The following is a 25,090-nucleotide window of genomic DNA, read 5'->3' as shown; positions in this document are numbered from 1 at the left end:
TATGTTCAGTCAACTTGGCTTCTCCTTGGTTTCTCTACTCATTTGCCTTGCTTTGGTAACCACCTCGGTGATTCATTTGTTCTCTACCTCTACCTCTACCCTTGCTATTAGAGTCTCCTTTCTTTTTGTTCCTCTCTTCCATCTTGGTAGCAAGCTGATGACATTTTTGAACAGTAGTAGGAGTCCATAGGCTTGTTTCCTCTTCAATGTTCCACTTTAGGCCGCTTAGATACCTAGCCACCTTGATAGATTCATCTTCATGGACTTTGGATCTAAGACAAAGCTTTTGAAATTCTTTGGTGTAGGAGGTCACATCAAGGTCTTTTTGCTTCAATCCCTGTCTCTTCTTATGAAATTGGACTTCATAATCCTTTGGTAAGTAGTTCTCCTTGATCTTACTCACCATGGCCTTCCAATTGGCAATAGGTAGCTTTCCCATGCTAACTCTCTCTTCTTGTGGATACTTCCACCATGTCAAAGTTGCTCCCCTTAATCTTGATTTGGCAACCTTAACCTTTTAAGCCTCTGTCAGTCCCTCACACTCAAAGTGGTTCTCAATACCCTCAATCCATTCCATGATAGTGTCAATGTCCATCCTTCCACTAAAATGTGGCAATCCTTCAAAAGCTTTGGTGTTCAAAGCCTTAATAGCCTTTACAAAAGGTTCTTCATTGAACAAGGGATCTGGTTCAGGTATAATGTCATCTATGTCAATGGTTTTCTTGCCTTTATCCTTGGTGTCTTCACCCCAAGGTCCATGTGTCCTCTGATCCACCACTTCTTGTAGCTTATCCCTTATCTCATTAATAGCTTCTTCAAGAAGTCTATTCTTCTCCTTCTTCTCTTCTACCTCCCTAGCCAGCTCTACATAAGTGACCATTCTACTCTCCCCTACTGATTCACCAGTATATAGAGACATACATAGTCCACCAAATCTTTAACTTGCTTTGATACCAATCTGATGGGATGGGGTTTGGGATAGACTAGCCTATTCTATGCTCTTGGATCCTTTCCTTGGATCACCAAGTGCTCTAACCATACCCTAGGGTCTCTAGGACTTCCTCTGCTTGTGGAATCCCCTGACCTTGCCTAATCCACCCACCAATAATTTGATAAGCTACTCCTAAGGTCTCACCTACTCATGAGTTTCAAGGAACCCTTACTAAGGCTTATAAGGGCTTGGCTTATTCCACACCTTCTTGGGTCTTAGTAAGGATAGGTCAGTTCTAATACATGGTTTTTCTACCCATTCATGTGGCTCCAAGAGGTTTCAAGCTTTCAACCCCTTACCGATTTCACTATTTTGTGTTTTGCCTACAAAATACGGCTACAAGGATTGTGACCAATTAGGCCTCCTACCTAGTCCTTTAGGGCTCCCTATTGCAAATGATGCACTTGCTTGTGAAACTTCCTAAAAGACCTACTATTCATTTGGCAAGGACTCAAGGACTTTTTAGGTTTTAGGCCTCCAAGTGTCCGTACACCGACCCGAGAATGGATGAATGGATGGTTTAGACCTTCAAGTATCTAGTGTTGGTTGAGTGCTTGTGTTATCTACATGGATGGGGTTCATAACACCTACATGGATGGGGCGTTAAGAACCTACCTAGCGTTAAGCATGAAGATGGATGGATTTTAAGGTTTTTAAGGGTTTTTAAGAGGGTTTTTAGGCCTACCAGGGTCACAGTGTATGTTTGGTGCTCTTGCCACCTTGTCTAGATTGGTGGAAGCTCCTCCTTCACACTAATGGTGCTTCACTCACCTCTCTACAACTCCTCCAAAGGGTGCCTCCTTCTCTGACCTTCCTTTCTCTCCAAGACCTCTGCAACTTAACCCTTCCTAGCTAGGCACTCTTTAGTCTCACCTAGGTGTGGGTCTTTAGATGGCCTCCTTGAATCTTCCAGGGCCCTACTTGCTTTGGAGTATAGTACAGGGTCTGGAATCTCATTCCCCATGGTTTCATGGTGATTCCACAATGAGGAATCGAGTTATGAACCCATTTTCTCAAAACAATCCAAAACTGGACAATGAGAAAGCAATTTACAAAATATTTACAAACACACCTCACTTACAAATCAAAACCTAACCTAAATGATCAAAAAGGAATTAATTACACCATACAAGACACACAACATACTTTTTCTCAAAAATCAATCCATTAAGATTCTTCTTTTACTCCATTTGTGCTGATCGGCAAAAAAATTGCAGTCACAGTCAAGTCACTTTGCTTGGGCCATACAACATCTAACATCCAACCCATTATCTTAGGGTTTGTAACTACTTATACTACCCTCTCCTTGGTCTATGTGCCCATATTAGGGTTGTCCACGCTTTAACTAAAGATTTTGACCACTAGGTGGAAAATCTGCTTGACAACTTTGAAAAGTTGTCATGCAACTTTTGAGAAACTTTCTCAATGTTGCTTTTCTTGACTCCTAGGCCCACATTGGGCTAATCTATGGACACCACCATGCTAAGAAGGACCCCTAAACACCTCAAAGGCACACATACCTTCTATTTCCAAAAAAGACCCTAGGACCTCAACTAGGACCCTAACTAGGACCAATGAACACATGGCTCTTATTGTATGTACAATGGCTTCTTAAAGAAGCATGAACACAATCAAAAGAAAATGGTGGGAGCCCTTTGAAGGGTGCTCCTGCACTAGTCAAACACTTATTGATTACTCACATTTTTGACAAGTCTGTAGCCCTTAACTGGGTAGGCCCAAAAGCCTTTTGTAAATCCTCTAACAAGGTGGTTCACATCTGTGGATCTAAAATCCTCTAGCAAGGTAGTCTTTAATCAGACTTATCTCCTAACAAAGATTGAGATTTCTAATAGGATCTATTCTGGTAAAGAACATTGTAAGACCTTAACTAGTCTGGTTCCTATTCTACAAATAGTTACTTGTGAGTTTCATCTCACTGTAGTTTTTCCCATTTGGGTTTCCACATCAAAATCTCTTGTGTTATGGTGTTTTTTCTTCTGTCGGTGAATGAATTATTAGCTATTTGGTTTGCATGTGTGTTAACCGGTTTGTTTGCTAAACTATTTTACCAGTTTACTATTAGTCTTGCAAAGTGTTTAAGTGTAGAGATTTTTTGGCATACTAATTCACCCCCCCTCTTAGTATTCATCAATTGGTATCAGAGCCTACCTTTCTATAAGTTTAACCACTTGGAAAGAGATATGGGGGAATACTCTATAAGGGAACTTACACATCGGCTCACTCAGTCTAAGAAAGCCTATGATGATCTTATGGTCAAATACAAGGCATCTCAAGCAAAAAGGAGAGAACATGATAAAAAGCTGATGGAGCTATCTGAAAATAGTTCTTCAGATGAAGCAGACATGGAATCCCTAATTGCAGAAGTAAATAAGTTGAATGAATCAAACTCCAACCTAAGAAAGGAGTTGGAAGGACTGACTATCTGAATGTGTCAAGAGCTTGAGAACTGAAGGAATGATGAAGATCTGGTAAAAGAAAGAGATCATGAGATCTCCAAGCTGAAACAAGAGATCAGTGCCCTAACTGCTCAACTCCATGCAAGAAAAGTGGAAAAGGAAGACATGCAAGGAGAACTGAACATTGCCATCTCTGAGAATGAAAACTTGTTGGAAAGAAATGCTGCTATTTCCAAAGAACTCTCTGATTCAAAGGAAATACTTGCTAAGTTCAACAAGAGTACTATCAAGCTAGAGCAAAAGCTTGAATCTACCAAACTGGTCAAGAATACCAATGGACTTGGTTATTCCAGTCATGAGTAAGGTGAGACCTCTGGTACAAATGTTGAAATGTCAAAGAAATAACCAATGTCAAAGGATAAAGGTAAGAAAAAGTTTAAACCTATTTGCTTCAATCGTCTTAAAGAAGGACATACTACAAATGTGTGTAGGAGTAAGGCTTACAACAATTTTCCTTATTTCCTAAATGATAAGCCTAGATCCTATAGTTTCAATGGTAACTATTATTCATGCAACAAGTATGAGCATAGAGCATCTGAATGTAGGTCAGTTATGAACAACATTGATAGATATCCTCTGAGGACCCAAGGAGTTGGTCCTGAAACTTTTGTGAACCAGAATCACAACCGATTTAATGCCTTCAATCATCAGCAAAGAAGTGGTGGCTATTAAGTGGCAACCGGATGGAGAGGAAACTATATGGTCTATCATGGTTATGGTCACACTGCTACAACATGCAGAAGGAAGAATGGAAACATGAACAATGGACTTTGGAGAGCACCTGGATTGGTCTTCTATCACTGCAACAAACTAGGTCACATTGCTAGATTTTGTAGATCAAGAAATAACATATCTGATGATATACTAGTCACTCCGAAATGAAACATTGATGTTGACACTATTCAAGCGGACATGAAGAAAACCAGGAAGAAGAAACTAGTGGTGTTACAAGAGGAACCAGTTTTTGCACCTAGTGTGGAAATCACGAAACTGACAAACTAAGCTTCAGAAAATCTTATGGGGAGCAAATGGCGAAATGTTTCAAACCCCCAGTTTACACTGGTAAAAGACCTTAACCGGTATGTGATACCTGTCATTTGGTAGAAGACTGAAAATGGTAAAAACACAAATTAGGGTTTACGCCCTAATGGAGGAGCATTAATGATGGTAGGTGAGGAATATACTTAAAAGAATTTTTCAAATCATTTCTCACTATTAGTTTTTGAGTGAAGAAAAGTTTTTCAAAGAGCAGAGCAACGAAAAGGTGATTTGAGCTGAGATTTTGAGAAATTGAGAAACGGCGAAGGAGATTCAAATTCAAACTGCAAATGGTCAAGTGGAGAACACAAAGCGGTGATTCAACAATCGACGGAGTGTGAAGTGAAGGAAAATTTGCAAGCCCTAAATTCATGTGTTTCAAAAGGTATTTCTCAAGTTCTTAAAATTTCTATCATGGCTTCCGCATCTCATACCAGTTCTAGTGCATCTGTCGAGTCTGCAAGTTTTATTCAATGAAAGTCTAAGTATAATGCCCTATCACAAGTTTCAGCTAGTGTGATAGTAGAAGAGGGAATTTCTGACTACATAGATTGCAAGATTGAAGACCTAGGGTCTCTAGCTATCCACTCCTAGTTAGGTTTATTTTGTGGAAAGGATAAGAAGATCAAACCAGAGTATAATATTTTGGAGAAGAAGAAGCTCCACAATGTTGTTTACTTCCTGGAGGATTTCATAGAGGATCATATAAGGATCATTCTAAGTAGATTCCATGGTGACAAGATGTACGTGGAGAGAACACATTATATCATGCCGTAGGCAATTCACGCAATCACCGATTTCTACAACAGAAGGGAAGTGGCACCCCTAAGGATGGTAAGAAAAATTGAAATGTCCAAGCTCATCGGTTCAGTGAGTGACTCACAAGGCATGACAGTCAATTCTATCAAGGATGATCTGGTTAAGTATGCCTGGATGGTGATAGGCTACCGAACATTCTCTGCCAGCAGAATTAACTTTGTATCTGTTGTACCGATAAATGCCGCTTACTAGATGATAAAGGAGTATGCATCATTTGACCTGTGCACCAGTATGCAGAGACAATTCTATTGAATCTGAAGTTGACCAAATAGGATAATGCATTAAGGTTCAAGTTTGGACAACTACTAGTTGGGTTGTTCTTGTTAGGTCCTAGAGACAATTGAGATGGGCGAGGGGTGAATCAGTTGTCTACTAAATTCAAACCAAAAACAACATAACCAACTTAATGCTTAATATCGGTAAACTAGTTAAGTATGCCAGTAGATAGTGTTAATAGTTAATTGCTATACCGGTAAACATTAATGCATGAAACATAAATACAAAGTCATCCACAACACATAACACCAATATTTGTATGTGGAAACCTTGTAAGGGGAAAAACCATGGTGGGAAACCTTACCCACAATCAGATGATAGTACTATAGATATTAAGTGTACATAAATGGGGTCTACACATCCAGAAAGGCCAACAACCTAGAGCTCTCTACTCAATCACAAAAGGGAGTCACACTGACTACAGTTGGATGGTTAAATCCAATAAGAATGTACAGCATAAGATAGCATCTTCATATGCTAGATTCAATACCGGTGCAATGCTGATATGCTTTCACAAAAACCTAACTTCACCTTCAAATGATGTCTTCATGTATAGCTCTGCTTAATCTCACATATACCTTCACACAATTCTTTTTTTCATTCCACACTCGATCTTACAAATAAGATCTTACATTTATACCATAACCTAAGACCAATTTTAGTAGGTCGGCTCTACAAGATATTACAATAAAAACATTTTACAAACAATATAATATCTGATGCAATAACTAATTAAACATGTCGGCTTAATGCATTTACAACAATAATTAATCATCTCCATAGCATGCCATGCTGATCTAGAAAAGATAAACCTGTAGGTGTAACCCTAGGTAACCCTAGACCTATTTGCTGGTAAAAGCAAATATGAAAATATGAATATATAAATGACTAATTCATTAGGATAAGATGTCCACACGATGTCTTCAACATTACCAGGTGTCTTCCATACCATTCCAAGTGTTGGTGATCATTATATCCTACCGGTGAACCATATACCAGTAACTGTGCAATAGTTACTTGCTTGCCGGTGAATGTTGTTGGATCTCCAAAGTGATAATATTTTAGTAGGTGTTGACATCAATGACAAAACCATACCAAAAAACCAACAATCTCGCCCTTTGGCATTGATGGCAACATGAGATGGAAAAACCATCAAAGTACCAAGACAGAAATGCCAAAGACCAACAATCTCCAAAAAGATCATAACTAGAATACAAAGAGTAATAGTCTCTCTCAAACAACAATCTCTCCCTCTGGGAGAAACATGTGTTATCCAAAGTTCCTCAAAAGATAATGTTTTTTTCTATAGATATCTCTCCTCCTTTGACATTAAATGCCAAAATTCCAAGTTCATATACAAAATACCAATTAATTCAATATACCAATTACTCCCCCTAAGAAGTAGCTTCCTCATCAAAGATCAGAGTAAAAGATTTCTCTATAAATTCTGCCAGTTGATGACAATCATCAACTGTCTAAGTCACTATCAGTGGTGGTATGACTCCAAGCTGATCTCTGAGATATTCAAAAGTCTCCTTAGGCAAAGGTTTTGTGAAAATATCTGCAAGTTGTTCTTTAGTGTTCACATAAACCAATTTTACCTCATTTTCTTCAATTTTTTCCTTTAGAAAATTCAGTTTAATAGAAACATATTTTGTTTTAGAATGTAATACCGGATTCTTATATATATCAATTGTTGCAGTGTTATCACAATATATAGTAATAGGTTCCTTGCATTTTACCTTTATGTCTTTCAACATTTGCTTAAGCCATAATACCTGTGTGCAGTTAGTTGCTGCTGCAACATATTCTGATTTTGTTGTTAATAAAGATGTACAACTCTATTTCTTACTCAACCAAGAAACTAGTCTATTTCCCAGAAAGAATGCTCCGTCAGTGGTGCTTTTTCTATCATCCACATCTCCTACCCAATTTGCATCTATGTATGCACATAGATCAAAATTTTCATTTCTAGGATACCATAATCCAAGATTTGCAGTGTCTTGTAAGTACCGGAAAATCCTTTTTACTGTTGATTCATGATTTTTTCTAGGATTACTTTGAAATCTAGAAATAATAAATACTGCATTCATAATATCAAGTCTAGTTTGTGTCAAATATAGTAACCCTCCTATCATAGATTTGTATCTAGTTAGATTAACAGGTGTAAATTCATCCCTTTGAGATAATTTGTCATTTGTAGTCATAGGTGTGCTTACCGGTTTAGAGTTCTCCATCCCAAATATATTTAGTAATTCTTTCAAGTACTTGGATTGACTCAAAAATATACCTTTGTTAGTCTGTGAAATCTGCAATCCTAAAATGAATTTTATTTCTCCAATCATAGACATTTCAAATTCTTGCTACATTTTAATAGAAAATTCTTTACATAATCCATCTTCTCCTCCAGAGATTATATCATCAATGAATAGTTCTATAATCAAGATGTCATCATTAGTTATTTTGTAATATAAATTGCTATCTGCATTTCCTTTAGTAAAACCAATCTTTAAAAGATACTTATCCAATCTTCCATACCAAGCTCTTCAGGCTTGTTTCAGTCCATACAGAGCTTTTCTTAACCTACAAACTATATCATTGTCATCTGTCAAAGAAAATCCATCAGGTTGTTCAATATAGACTCCCTCTTCAAGATCTCCATTCAAGAATACACATTTAATATCCATTTGATAAACTTTGTAGTTCTTGTGTGCGGCAAAAGCCAAGAATAATTTGATTGCCTCAATTCTAGCTACCAGTGCAAAGGTTTCATTGTAATCAACTCCTTCTTTCTAAGAATATCCCTTACAAACTAGTCTTGCTTTATTTCTAACAAACTTACCATCTTCATTAAGTTTTTTTCTAAATACCCATTTTGTTCCAATTACATTTTTATCTTTAGGCCGGGGAACTAATGTCCAAGCATTATTTTTCTCAATTTGTTCTAATTCTTCTTCCACAGCTTTAATCTAAAATTTATCTTCACATGCCTCATTTACAGATGATGGTTCAATTTGAGAAATAAGACATACCTCTTCATTTGCCAATCTTTCTCTTGTCATAACTCCTTTAAATTTGTTTCCAATTATTTGATCTTCAGAATGATTCAATTTTACATACCGTGGTGTCTTAGTTTGCTGTTGTCCTTCAATTACTATGGAATCCTCATATGGTACCAGGATAACTAGATCTTCATTCTATACCGGTGGATTTAGTGTAGGTTCATTTGTCATAATTTCTATTACCGGTTTAGAGTCTATATACCTTGAAGTTCCTCTGAATTGTTCATCATTCTTTACATTTGTACTCTCAACAATTTTCTGCAATCTCTTGTTAAAACATCTATATGCCTTGCTCTTAGATGAATAACCAAGAAATATTCCTTCATCACTTCTAGGATCAAATTTGCCAATATACTCATCTCTTCAAATATAACATTTACTTCCAAAAATTCTGAAATACTTAAGAGTAGGAGTATTACCAAACCATAGTTCATGAGGGGTCTTACTGGTTTCACCTTTGATGTGAACTTTGTTGAATGTATAGACCATTGTGCTGACTGCTTATCTTCAATACACATGTGGTAGATTTGCTTCAGATAACATACTTCTTGCTACATCTAAGATAGTTCTATTTTTCCTTTCAACAACTCTATTCTACTATGGTGTTTGAGGTGCTGATAGATGTCTTTTGATTCCATTCACTCCATAGAATGTATTAAAGTCTTTAGATGTGAACTCACCTCCTTGATCTGATCTTAAACTTTTGATTTTCTTACTGGTTTCATTTTCAACCATTGCTTTGAACAGTTTGAACTTTCCAAGTGCTTTTGATTTTTCTATGAGAAAAGTAACCCAACACATTCTAGAATTGTCATCAATGATTAGCATGAAATATCTATCACCTTGTAAGCTTTTAGTTCTAGCTGGACCACATAAATTAGTGTGAATCAAGTCAAGAGCATTATTGGATTTTTCTAGAATACTTTTGAAACTAGCTCTAACTTGTTTTCCAAATTGACATTCCTTACAAATTGTATTATGAGGTTTGACAATTTTAGGTAAATCTCTAACTGCCTTAGAAGTACTGATCTTCACCATGCAATCAAAGTTTACATGACAGAGTCTCTTATGCCATAACCAACTTTCATCTATATGTGCAATAAAGCATGTCTTTTCACTGTTATTCAAATGAAAGATATTGCCTCTAGTCTGATTACCGGTTGCAATTTCTAAACTAGTTCTATTCATGATTTTGCATTTTCCATTCTTAAATTGTAACTAAAATCCTTTCTCAACTAATTGACCAACACTCAAAAGATTGTGCTTTAATCCTTCAACATAGTAAACATTGTCAGTGTTATGTTTACCATCAAGACATATTGTACCCTTACCTTTGATTGAATAGGCTTTGTCATCTCCAAATCTTACTACACCTCCATTGTACTCTTGAAAGTTTAAGAACTTACCTTTGTCTCCTATCATATGATGTGAGCATCCTGAGTCAATGATCCATTCATCCTTTACTTCAACTTTAGTTGCTAGGGCTTGTTCTATTGGTTGAGCATTAGATACCGGTCGATCTTCTGTTATAGCAACAAAAACCCATCCATTGTCTATTGAATCCTCATTAGAATCATTAGTCACACCTTCATCAGCAATGTAACAAGATTTGTCTTTGTTCTTCTTAAATGTGTATCTTTGATATTCAGGATTAGACTGGTATGTTCTTCTAGCTTCTTCTCTTAGTCTAGCATGTCTATCAGGGCATCTCAAAGCCATATGACCAATCTTATTGTATTTAAAACATTTAAAGGGTGCTTTACCTTCATACTTACTTCCAACTAGACCTTTAGGCATTTTCCTTGCAAATTGTGCTTCAAGTTCTTTAAGTTCTTCATTCTCCTTCCTAGTTTCTTCAAGTTCTCTTGCATAAAAGGCTTTCCAATCTGATTTGCCAAATGATGGAGTAGATGATGTTGATGCTTTAAAGGCCAAATCTATCTTTATAGTAGCAACAAGACCAAATTCTTCAATTTCAAAAGCTAAAAGTTTTCCAATCAATGTATCCCTAGTTATTGACGTATTAGGCATTGTTCTCAACTCATTTATAGTAGTAACCTTCATTTTATATGCTAGTGGCAATCCTCTTAAGATTTTTGAAAAAATTTCATCCTCACTTCAGGTTCCTTCACAACATTTAATACCCAAAACAATTTCATTTACTCTTTCCATAGAAGCAGAAATCCTTTCATCTTCTTCCATTTTTTGATGTTCATACCTGACTCAGAAGCTTTCAAGTTTTGCAATTTTGACTGTGGAATCTCCTTCATTTAGTGTTTCTAAATGATCCCAAATAGCTTTAGCAGTATACCTATCTGATAGTCCCATGATTTGTTGATCTGATAATGTGCTCAAAAGTGCTTCTCTTGCTTTGCAATCATTCTCCTCATCTTTAGCTAGGGTAGCTGGTAACTTCCCAGATCTCTTTACCAATGTAATTCAAATGTGTCTCCATTCTGATCTTCCATATGCCGTAGTTGGTTCCATCAAGTTTAGGACTGTCCTTCCTAAAATAATTTGTAGACATTGGATCTCCTCAAGTTGTTAAACTTCGGCAAATAGAGGACTAAGCTCTAATACCAATTATTAGGTCCTGGAGACAACTAAGAGGTGGGAGGTAAATCAGTTTTCTACTAAATTCAAACCAAAAACAACTTAACCAACTTAATGCTTAATACTGGTAAAACAGTTAAGTATGCCGATAGATAGTGTTAATAGTTAATTGCTATACCGGTAAAGATTAATGCATGAAACATAAATACAAAATCATCCACAACACATAACACCAATATTTGTACATGGAAACCCTGTAAGGGGAAAAACCATGGTGGGAAACCTTACCCACAATCAGATGATAGTACTATAGATAGTAAGTGTACATAAATGGGGTCTGCACATGCAGAAAGGCCAATAACCTAGAGCTCACTGCTCAATCACAAAAGGGAGTCACATTGACTATAGTTGGATGGTTAAATCCAATAAGAATGTACTACATAAGATAGCAACTTCATATGCTAGATTCAGTACCGGTGTAATACTGATATGCTTTCACAAAAGCCTAACTTCACCTTTGAATGATGTCTTCATGTATAGCTCTTCTTAATCTCACATATACCTTCACACAATTCTTTTTAGCATTCCACACTCGATCTTACAAATAAGATCTTACATTTAGTAGGTCAGCTCTACAAGATATTACAATAAAAAAATTTTACAAACAATATAATATCTGATGCAATAACTAATTAAACATGTCAGCTTAATGCATTTACAACAATAATTAATCATCTCCATAGCCTGCCATGCTGATCTGGAAAAGATAAACCTGCCAGTGTAACCCTAGGTAACCCTGGACCTATTTGTCAGTAAAAGCAAATATGCAAATATGAATATACAAATAATTAATTCATTAGGATAAGATGTCCACACAATGTCTTTAACATTATCAGGTGTCTTCCATATTATTCCAAGTATATCCTATTGGTGAACCATATACTAGTAACTGTGCAATAGTTACTTGCTTGCCGGTGAATGCTACTAGATCTCCTAAGTGCTAATGTTTTAGTAGGTGTTGACATCAATAACAAAACCATACCAAAATACCAATAGTTCTTCTATTTCCAAGGCTACTTTCCAGGAGTAGGAGATGTCCAGTGGTCTGCTAACCAACCGGTGACCAAGCAAATCAAGGAAAGCATTCAAGCAATTGGAACCGATTACCCTGATGTTTTGAACAAGTATTTTGATGAGTTTAGACAGAAAATGAGGCAAAGAATGAGGATATCAGGTGACATTGTCAAGAAATATGAAGACGATATCTGTTTCAGCATCCAAGTGGATAAATGCATAATGGAGGCTATTGAGCCCAGATAGGAAGAAGTGGAGCCAATGGGCTATGAGGTGATGTATGATATGTTGGAAGGGTATGCCTCTACCCTTATTGCCTCACCTCTTGATCCTAAGGCAAAGAGGACCAAAACTTATGTGGAAAGGGTTACACCGGTCAATGAACCCTCTGCAAAGAAAGGAAAAGAACATGTAGTCAAGAAGGCAAAGGTAGTGCCTGCAGCATCAGTATCGGTTACAACAGCAAGTCCAAAAGTGACCAAACGGTCACCAACCAAGAAGAAACTGGAAGCAGCGCCAGCTAAAGTCTTCAAGAGGAAAAGGAAGACAAAAAGAAATACACCAGACTCAGAGGAAACTATGTCCGAGGAGCAGCCCAAGAAGGTGAGACAAACAAGAAAGAAGACAAAGAATGAACCGACATCATCTACACCAGTAAATATTGATATCTCCTCCTATAAACCTTTGACACATTGTCAAAGAATAATAAAGAATATTAGGAGAAAATTGCTACATGATTTAATTGAGTATTTTGATGACTTTAATGATGATGAAAAGGAAGCGGTCGAAAAGGAAATAATTCAGTATTTATGTGTTAATGACCGGTTGCCTTTAGAAATTAGATCTGAAACACCAGATCCTTTGTATAAGTCCTTAGACAATAAATGGCGCATTGCCATAGAGTAGGAATAGGAAATGAGAGAAAAAGTTTTTGCTAAACATTTTCTTGATGTATCAAATTAGGAACTGTTCGATGTAATGAACAAATACAAAGGTCTTTTCTTCATGAGAAGAAGAAGACTCTTGTTACTGGAAGGGAAGGGTAAGGAAGTGCTTAAGGATACACACACTCATGCTCTAGAAGATGCATTGAGTGACTGAAGCCAACCAGCAAGCTAAGAAAGAACCGGTTATATCCAAACCAGATGAAGGACTTGATGATAAAGGAAATCCGGTTGATGAACTGGTTGACATTGTTGATGATGATGCCCTAGACGTAGAAGCTGTTACTCAGGAAACACCATCTAAGGCAACAGGATAGGAGCAATAGGCTAAACAGGTTGATAAGCAAGCCGAGGATAGACAGGAAGCGGCAAAGGAATAGGTCAAGCAGAGGAAAACAGATGAACAAGAGAAGAAGAAAAAGGATGAAGAAGAGAAGAATAAGAAAGATGAAGAGGAGAAGAAGAAGAAGGATGAAGAAGAGAAAAATAAGCAAGAAGATGAAAAGAAAAATAAAGAAGAGGAAGACAAGGAAGAGGAGAAGAGGAAGGAAGCAGAGAAGAGGAAGAAAGAAGAGGAAGAAAAAGAAGAGGAGAAGAGGAGAGAAGTAGAGAAAAGGAGGAAGGAAGAGGAGGACAAAGAAGAGGAGAAAAGGAAAGAAGCAGAGAAGAAAAAAGTAGAGGAGGATAAGGAAGCAGAGAAGAGGAGAGAAGAGGAGTAGAAGAAAGTGGAAGAGGACAAGGCAGGAGAAGTGGAAAAGAGCACCCAGATGGAGACTCCAAAGGAAACTAGGAGTCAAGCCAAACCAGCTGATCTCACTAGTCCTATCGATCTCTAGTCTACAAGTGAAATGGAGCTAATGCAGAGCATCAAGGTTGCTCAAGAGTGCCTTGAAATTATTCAAAGGAAGAAGGAGAAGGATGTAATTCAAGTGGCCATGGACACTCTTACTGGTTTGATACCCAATATAAATCTTCCCAACACCAATTCATCACTAGCTAAACTTAAGCTCCTATGCATAGTAGTGGATGATTAGGTGCAGAGCCTAGAAGAGGCAGCAGAGGCAAATGTCAAGAAGGAGCATCAAAAAGCTCTTAATATAGCTCTGGTGAAGAAGTTGAATGAGCTCTAATCTGAACTGCAAAAAGACCAAAAGGATATAAGGGACACTCTAGATGAGGGGAATCTGCTACTCAGCAAGATCTACCAACCCCATCTGTTCTATGATGATGTGCTAGCTTAGAAGCAAAGCTTCAAACAGACTTGTAGTCCTACATGAGAACATTCAAGCCACCTTATGATTCCTTTACAACTTATGGGCAAACTGTTCACTAGTTTCACATCCAGTCAGTAAAAATGGAGCAAGAGATCAGCACCCGGTCTAGAGATTTGCAAGAGCTACAACTGGTTCTACTCCAATGATTGCAAATTCTTCAAAAGTGCTATCTGAACTTGGATGCCTTAATTGTTACATAGGAGATGAGCATAATTGATGCCATGGAAGGATAGGTCTCCCAGATGCAGACAGAAAAAGAAGTAGCCACCTCCCTACTTGAGTCCTAGTTTTTGTCGATGAAACAATTATTGTAGGACTTTAAATCTATTTTTGACAAGTATTATTCCTTATTGTCATAAACTTTTATTATTTTAATATCAAATGAAAATAGGGTTGTTCAGCTGTACTTTGTCATTGTTGGCAAAGGGGGAGAAGAATTCTATTTGGGAGAAGTATCTAGTAATCAAAATTTTGATATATGCTATGAATATCTCAATGTTTATGCTCTATATGCAAAAGTGTTATACATTATATTGTTAAAGGGATAGTGTATATGCTTAGGGGAAGCAATTTTGCTAATGGCATGATTTTGTTGTAAAACACTTAGATTTCAAAATTTTATTTTCCTAAGTGTTGCCATCAATACCAAAGGGGGAGATTGTTGGCATTTTTGATGTTTATGTTGTGATTGTCATTGTTGGACACACACTTGCTTTGAGATCTCCTTTATATGTATGAGTCAGAGCACAACCGACATTTGTTCCAACCGGTATGTTGTATGATAGTCTTTAGACTATTGGTGTTTTGTAGAATGTGTTTCTCGGTCTGAAGCGGCATGTTGACCCCAAGCTATTCGTGGATCCCAAGCGGTACGAGGGATTAAAGTGGCATAACACATTTTTACCACTCTTCATTTTTGTCAAACCAACAACCGACATTTTATATGAACCAGTAATACTCTGTGATGAGTTACCAACTAGCATTTTGTGATGAGTTATCATCCACTAATTGTTTGATGGTGCTGACACCTAAATGATGCTTTTTGTCTCATGGTACCAAGTATGTCTAGGTTCATTGAACCTAGGAAATTGTTATGTAATCCTATTGGACCGACATGAAATTAGATTCCTTTATAAGGACATCATGTCTAGATTTTTAGGTTGTTGCTAGGGTTTAAGGTGGTTGAGGAGTTGGAGAGAATACGAATGTGTATAAGACTAAAGTAATGTTGGAGTGCATTAGGTATGAGCTATCAAGGATCTAATTGAGTAGTCTATGCTACTAGCTAGATCAAACACTTGTTGATTACTCACATCTTTGACAAGTTTGTAGCCCTTAACTGGGTAGGCCCAAAAGCCTTTTGTAAATCTTCTAACAAGGTGGCTCACATCTATGGATCTAAAATCCTCTAGCAAGGTAGTCTTTAATCGGACTTATCTCCTAACAGAGATTGAGATTCCTATCAAGATATGTTCTAGTAAAGAACATTGTAAGACCTTAACCAGTTTGACCTTAACTAGTCTGGTTCCTATTTTGTAGATAGTTACTTGTGAGTTCCATCTCACTGTGGTTTTTCCCATTTGGGTTTCTACGTCAAAATCTCTTGTGTTATGGTTTTTTTGCTTCTGTGGGTGAATGCATTATTAGCTATTTGGTTTGCATGTGTGTTAACCGGTTTGTCTGCTAAACTGTTTTACCAGTTTACTATTACTCTTGCAAAGTGTTTAAGTGCAGAGATTTTTGGCATACTAATTCACCCCCCCTCCTAGTATTCATCACATACTTACCTAGAATGTTAGGGGTTTGGGAGCCCCTAATAAACAAAGATTGATTAAGAGAAGTATACTGAAATCTACCATGGATATAGTTTTGATACAAGAAACAAAACTAAGAAAGACTGATATAAATAATTTTAGTAGAAATTTACCCAATGGAAAATGGAAGCTATGGAACCTATAGGGGCATCGAGGGGACTAGATATAATATGGAGAAAAAGTACAGTTGTATTCACATGCCAATCCAAAATGCAAAATTGGATGGTTGGCAGAGTTAGAACCCTTAGTCTTAACCTTGAGTCTATAATTATTAATGTTTATGGCCCAATCCCAACACAAAAGAAGAGATTAGTGTGGTAGGAAATTGAACAATACTTAAGGATGCAGGATGAAAAACACATCATCATAGGTGGTGACTTCAACACTATCTTATACTCATCGGATAAAAGTGGTGGTAAAACAAACATTAAGCAATCACAAAGAGACTTCATTAACTGGATAAACAACAATAAAATATTCAAAATCAAAATAGAGTCTGGTTTCCACACATGGAATAACAAGAGAAAAGATTTCACTAACATTACAAAAACACTTGATAGATTCTTCTTTAAAGGAGATCTAACTGATTTTTATACAAAACTAAAAACTATGGTATTACCTTGGTCAGGCTCTAATAACTTCTCGGTACACTTAGAACTTGTGGGGGAAACAAAGCAAATGAGATATCCCTTTAAGTTTGAGAGAATGTGGTTTACACATGAAGACTTCCTCCCCAACATACAAAAATGGTGGGAGGAAAGTACCTTTGTAGGATCAAAATTGTATCGACTGGTCTCTAAGATGAAAGAGATTAAGCACACGTTATTAGACTAGAACAAAGAGAAATTTAAAAACATCTTTGAGGAAAAGTCAAAGAATTGAGAATGAACTAGAGATAATAAACACTGATGTGATGCAAAATGGGATGACATATGAGATATATAAAACTGAGAAAAGGCTCCTATATGAATATGAAGGCATTCTGGCCAGAGAAGAGATATACTGGAAATAGAAATCTTGAGAATCATGGTTAGAAGATGGGGATCAAAACACCAAATTCTTTCACAATAGTGTTAAAATTAAAAGAATAGCAAACAAAATCACCCAAATCACCAATAACAATGATCAAATCATAATGGACCAAGATCAGATTGCAAAAGATGCAATCATGTATTTTGAAAACATCCTCAACAACTGCGAACACTTAGAACTCACCAACAATATAATCTTAACAAACAACATACCCAAATTGATAATAGAGGATGACAACAAAATGTTAAACTCCAAAATCACTCATGAAGAAGTTAAGATAGCTCTGGCACAATTTCATGGAGACAAAGCCCCTGGTCCAGATGGCTTCCCTACTTGTTTCTTCAAGAAATGCTGGCACATCTTAGAGGACGAGGTAACTAATGCCCTAGAATCCACCCGCAATGTAGAAAGATTCCTAAAAGAAATTAACAACACTTTTTTGACCTTAATCCCAAAGTAGGAGAACCCCTCAAAATGGGATGAGTTCAAACTCATTTCGCTATGCAACATGATCTACAAGCTACTAGCTAAGGTCATGGCCAATAGTTTAAAAAAATTAATGCCTATCATAATATCAGAAGAACAAACAGGATTTGTACCCAATAGATCTATTTTAGATGGGATTATTATTGTCTAGGAAGCCATACACTCCTGCCAAATCTAGGGGTAGCCTAATATGCTATTAAAATTAGACATTAAAAAGGCTTATGACAAAGTGAATTGGTACTTCCTATGTAGCTACATGAAGGCCTTTGGCTTTAACAAGCAATAGATAAATTGGATTCACTTCTGTATATCAAACCCTAGGTTCTCTATCTTACTAAACGAGAAACCAAAAGGCTTCTTTGAAACCTCCAGAGGACTTAGATAAGCAGATCCTTTATCCACATTCTTATTTATAATTATGTCCGAAGCCCTTGGAAGAAGTTTGGAGGCATCACGGAGGTCCAACAAACTATCAGGAATCCACATTACGAGTGTAGTTGACCCATGCACCCATCAACAGTTTGTGGATGACACAATAATTTGGGGAAAAAGACAGCTAAAGGAAGCCAAGGAAATTAAAAACATATTATAGTCCTATGGGCTAGCCTCAGGAGAGATGGTAAACAAAGATAAAGAAGAAATATTCTTCTTCAAAATGGAACCATAGGAGGAACACATGATATCTTCATATCTAGGATACAAAAAAGGACACCTACCACTAACATATTTATGGATGCCCCTAGACAAAGGCATCATATTGAATAAACTTTGGGACCCCTTGATTGAAAAAGTAAGGAAGAAGCTGACATCCTGGAAAGCCTTATGGCTGATAGGGGTAGGAATATTAACCCTCATAAAAATAGTATTAACAACAATGCCTATCTATCTTCTATCTTGTATACCTCTTCCAAAATGGACATATAAAAAAATAACTCAAATAATGAGAGATTTCTACTGGAATGGTGCAAAAAATAAAATCAAAATGAAACTAATATCATGGGAAAAGATATGTCTTGAAAAGAGAGATGGAGGCATGGGAATAAGAAAATTACTATGGCAAATTATGGCTTTAGGGTCAAAACTGGCATGGAAAATATATGCATCCTCAGAAGAAAAATGAGCTAGAATCCTTACGAGAAAATATATGTCACAAAATCAGAGAGAGGAAATATTTAGGCAAGCATAAACACCCAAGGGATCTATAATCTAGAACTTTATAAGAGAAATCCGATCACTCATAATGAACCACCTATCCTAGGATATTCATGATGGCAAAACAACCTTGTTCTAGGAGGATTCCTAGGGTGGCTACCCCTCAATTGACAGTTTAATAAACACAACTGACATTAAAAACCAAATGAAATCTTTATGGGGGAACAATGTAAAGGATTATATGATACTAGCACCTGAATCAATAATGGGATGGACATGGAAGAACATTCCCCCATTCTTAGTGGACACCAAATACCAAGAATTGCTGCAAATTCTAGAGGGCTAAACAATAATACTCAGACTTGGGTCAAATGAGCTTATATTGTAAAAAGAAATGAATGGAAAATACAAATACAAAGATGGCTTTAGAACCATATATGAGGAGGCAAACATAATCAAAGACTACACCCCTAACACAATTTGTTGGGATAAATCTGGACTCCCAAAAGATGGCTTCTTCGCTTGGGCTGCATTTCAAGGGAAAGTTCTTATTGCGGAACAATTTAAACTCTAAGGTTATGAAGGGCCCTCAATGTGTGTCTTATGCAAGAATGGTGAGGAAACAAATGACCACACATATTCACAACCTGTAGCTACACACAAAGATGTTGGTATTGGTTGATGGCACAATTAGGCTGGTTGGGAGCCATCATCCCTAACCTAAAGGACTGGTTTAGAAATTGGCCATTAATAAAAAAGAATAGAATCTTCCATATCCTATGGATATGTAGTCCAACAATAGTAATCTAGGAGATTTGGAAGGAGAGAAACAAGAGAATCTTTTAGGAAAAAGAAATGAAGATAGAAATATTGATAGCAAAAATAGAAGCCTCCATCATAGAAACCTCTAATAATAGGAATATGACCATTCCACAACATGACAAGACATTTACAGAGTGGGATAACTATATTAGGAAGTAGTGGAAGGGGATCAAAATTCCCCCTTTCATTGGGATAGGGAATAGAGATAAATCTGAGGATAGAAAAGCATGCAAATGGGTGCCCCCGAAGATTGGATGCTGCAAACTCTATTTTGATGGAGCATCCAAAGGCAACCTAGGGGAGTTAGGGGCGAGATGCATAATTCACTCACATGAAGGGATATGTATTGGATTGAGCTCCTAATATTTAGGACATGGTACAAACAATAAGACAGAAATATTGAGCCTATAGAAGGTCTAAATTTATGCAAACAATTAAAAATACCCAAATTGGAAATAGAAGGGGATTCGGCTATCATTGTTAATACAATAAGGACCAAGACAATGATAAATTGTGATCTGAGAAGCTTACTAGACAAAGCCCTATTGTTATTGGGAAGCTCCTTAGACTACAAAATCAATCACATCTATAGGGAAGCAAACACATTGGCAGATAAGTTAGCCAATTTAGGGGCAGATGGAATTAACAGAACCACACACAAACAGTCAGATATGGATACCCACACACAAAAAAAAATTGAGACATAATCCCAGTAACATTCACAACACATTTATATGTAGAGTAGAAGGTATATATAGGTTCATGCACAAATAAAGATATACATGTACGTATACAGGTGTATCTATATAACTATATATGTACATGTTCATATATATGAGCAGAGACATATATAGATGCACATATGCATATATAGTTGTATATACAGGTATATACGGATATAGATATAGTTATAAGTGCATGCAATCACATATATACCCATCATAGTATCATGAGAGCAAATACTACTCCCTTCTATAGGCACAAACATAAACTAGGTATGGTGCCAGACACCAAAGGTTTAAGGTAGACAAGAATGTGTCAAATTGGCATACAACTCATACACACATAGAAACAATCTCACTCATATAGAGATATACATAAATATAGACATATATATACTCAGAGGCAAAAGATGCAATATTCGGCCTGAGTCCTTAGCAAAATGATGGCACTAGACTATAACACTAATCTCTAAACCAATACGACATGACAGGGCTAAGATGGCACCATCGCAGATTTGACAGACACAAATATGCTTATAGCGAGACAAATTATATACTTACAATCATGCACTAGCAATGCTAGGAGTAAAGAAAATCAATAATCATCACTCCCACAGTCATACAACAGGACATTTTGGGGAAGGGAATATGTCAGAATTATCTACAAGAAATCATACAACATAGTGAAAGACAAAGAGGTAAACTTCATGTGACTTGCCTGGCACAACTAGGTTCACTATTTGTAGTACCAGTTTCACCGGTTGTAATAACTAGTATATCTTCACATAAGCATTCATCACTAAACTCTACCTAGAATGGATTCCAATATTTTTCTCTCCTTTGAGAAGAGAGAAATGTCCTTCAAAGGAGAAATTTCTAATAAGAGATGGTTGGTTATCCTGAAAATGGAGGATGATTTGGTTATAAATGTGACCAAAAGGATTATGAGTGATGAGATAATCCTTTCAGAACATAGGAAAAGAGTTAATAGTAGCATCCTAGTAGGGTTTACAACAATTTTACGTACAATGGGAGAAGGAAAAGTAGTAACAGTCACATTATGCAGGTTGATTTTCAAAGAAGAATACTTGGATAACCTAGAATTGGTGATAAAATGTGTGGATGAGAATCTACAAACACCTTACCCAGAAGATTACTCCAAAGTGGTGGAAGCCATTAATAAGGGGGAGGTGCTTAACATAGAATTCAAAAGGCCCATTCTCAGTAATAAGGACCAGAGTCTTTGCAACCAAAGACAAATAGAGATTGTTAGAAGCATTGCATTCCTTAAGCAATGACTAGGAGTGGTCAAAGAACCAAAAGGAGAGTGGTGGGTGAGTTACATGGTCGAAGAAGGATGGACACTGTTCCAGGCAAATAATCCCACTGAATCACAAGCCTCTGGTATGGAAGTTGCAGAGGATAGGGAAGAAGATTAAGCTCCAGTTACATAGTTTTTTTTTGCTATAATTATTGTAATGAATCTTATGCATAAACAGATAGGATCGATAGATAGCTCAAGACACATAGTTAACTATTTATTCTCTTTGATATAATATGCATAGTGAAAGGTAAGATACTCTCTATATGATAATATCAAATTATAGTTAAAATATACTTAGATGATACATAAATCTTGATTATCATAATAAGAAACTAAAGTGCAGACTAGAGAGGTTGTGATAGTATCAACCCTTTGCTGACCATTGCTTCCGCTTCTAAGAAATATTGTAGACTGGGTAATCTTTCAAAGTAGGACCAACAATTTCTGATGTTGACCTATTTGGGAAAAAACCTAGTCTAGAATAACAAAAGGGGAGAGTGTACTAAAATAGTATTGGCTTCATTTTTCTTTTGAAACTAACAGTTAACATAGTGGTTTTGTAGAAGAAGGTATTGAAAATCTATTTTGTAGGAGAAGGTTTTAAGATTTGTTTTGCAGGATAAGTAGAAGGTGGCTATGATGGCAAAAGGGAATTGGGAAAGCTGGACAAAAATACACTATCCCATGCCAAGCATAGATTCTCCATATGAAGGGTTTTTTGACAAACCAGATTGTAGAACCTATAAAAGGTCAATTATAATTTAAAGGTTATTAGTTTGATTGGACCGATGGTCCCAAGCAAGGCCGAAGGTTTTCTCCTCTCCGCTCTTTCCTACCGGCACTCACACTGAGCGGAGATTGTAACATTTTTTATCAATAAAATACGGCTTAGGCCTTTTTACTAAAACAAAATAAAAATATAATATTTATTTTTCTAATGTTTTCCAAATAATATAAATATTATTTCATTTCTTTGAAATTTACTAAATAACATAAATTAATTTCACCTTCCAAAATTTATCAAAAACATTTGTTAAAGACTTCCAAAATATACCCATAACATATATTAATTTACTTAACGAATTTATATTTAAAGAAATACAAATTTAATATAAGTTATAATATATTTTAAATTAAAATTAAAATGTATAAATAAAAATGACTTTATAGTCACGCATTTTTATGCGGACCAAAGTGCACACCGCAAAAATGGAATAAGTAGGGGGAGGGGCTGCTACTTTGGCAGCAATGGTAGCACTACTACCATAGGGTAGCAGCCACTATCAAATGGTAGCGATGCTACCCGATGGTAGCAAGAACTACCCTCCCACATGGTGCGGTATACCCTGCCATGTGGGGGTAATATAATATACTTTTTTATTTTTATTATTTTTTAGTTTAAACTTTTTAAAATATAGAAACCCCAGCTCAATTCACAGTCTCAAACTGAGACTAAAACAATTTTTCAGAATACCCATGATTTTCAAATATTAAAATTTGTTGAATAACCAGACTCAAAATAGGTAAATTTTTCCAGCCAAATACCATATTTGGGAAAATAGGATTGATTTACACACATATATCCAGCTAATTTGCAAAACACAAACTAATTTCCCAATATAAAACTTAAATATGAAGACATTCATATGGAGTTTAACCAAATTTTATTATGAACAGCCAACCCAATTTGAGCAACCAAAATTTAATCTAGAGGTTTGGAAAGAAACCAAGGAGGGTTTGAATTGGAGATTCAACTACAACTCTTCCATTTTCCCCCAAATATATGAGATTTTCAACAATCACAACCAGATTTCTTCAAAATCCAAAACAATCTCTATTAAACAAAGAAACCAAGGAGATAAACAAGAGTCCTACCTTATTCAACAATCCTGGAAATGATTTGATGAAGAGCCCAACCTACAAGCTCAAGAAAATCCTTCTTCCCACAAATGCCCAATATTTTCATCCAAAAATCACTCTCCCAAAAATATTTTCAAAACCTAGGTTAAAAGGGAAAAGTTTGACCAAAGTGGATTTAGAATACTTTCTCCAAAATAAAAATCATTTTTCAAACAATTAAATATTCAAAACTTGCTTTTTTCTTGTAAAATTGATTTTCTCAATTAATTAAAACTAACATTTCTATTTTAAAATGCCAAAGAGGGTAAATATTAATTTTCCAATACTATTTAACCAAGTTCCTTTCAAAATGAATAAACTTAATTAATTCATCATTTAAAAATAACCATTTAATCAAACTTTCTACAAACATGAATTGAGCAATTCTAATTAATGAATAATCACACAAAAAGGGTCCTATTTAAATTTAGTCCCTTAATTTACTAATGCATAAAAGAAAACATTTAATCAAATTAAATATTTAGGATTAAATACTCAATTTTACCACACACAAAACACGTAACCCAAGAAAGACAACCAGATACACGACCCTCATACCCAACCAAAGGGAAACTGATGGACAACTGATGACACTCACTTGAGCATGACTAGGGTAGATGAGGGTCTTACAACTACCTAATTCAATCTCTTAGGACCAATGAGGTACACTCAAACCTACGAATCCTGGTGGAGATGAACCTCATACCTATGCAGTACTATACCTGCAATCTCCTACAACCATGAACCACACATGCATGCATATATATATTGAATGAAAGTGTTAGCCCGAGATTAATAACGCAAATTAGAGGATCAACTAGTCTTACATAAGAATCAATGCGAAATCAACATTTATAGGTACACACATTAAGCACAATACCTAACTTTAACATTACAACATAGTAAATCAACCAAGGTCAAACCAGAATTTGAAATCTAATTAGGGCAGAGGTCCTCCACCTCCTATTACCAAATCTAGTATCGTTAAGATAAATTTGTAGGTTGAGTTTCCAATAGAGAAATTGACCCAAACCAAAACTTAACGAAAGAGAGGAGTTTCCTCCTCTTGACGAAAATGATGGTATTATCTTGGAAAGCTAGGGGCTTAAAGGCCCCCAGCAAGAGACTCTTAATTAAGTGTTAGTTAGAGTTAGCGAAATTCAAAGTTGCCATGATTCTAGAAACTAAGTTGTCAGTTTCTTCTGCAAATTCATTGTTTGAGGATTGGAAAGTTTGGAAATTTTTCTCTATTCCCTCTTCAGGAGCCTTGGGGCATCTTTTGTTTCTTTGGAATGATTTTTGTGTGCATATTGCTCTGTTTTCTTCTTCTC

This window comes from Cryptomeria japonica, chromosome 9 (genome assembly GCF_030272615.1).
Source record: "Cryptomeria japonica chromosome 9, Sugi_1.0, whole genome shotgun sequence".
In the NCBI taxonomy this organism is placed as follows: domain Eukaryota; kingdom Viridiplantae; phylum Streptophyta; class Pinopsida; order Cupressales; family Cupressaceae; genus Cryptomeria; species Cryptomeria japonica.
This window is presented reverse-complemented; position numbering follows the sequence as displayed.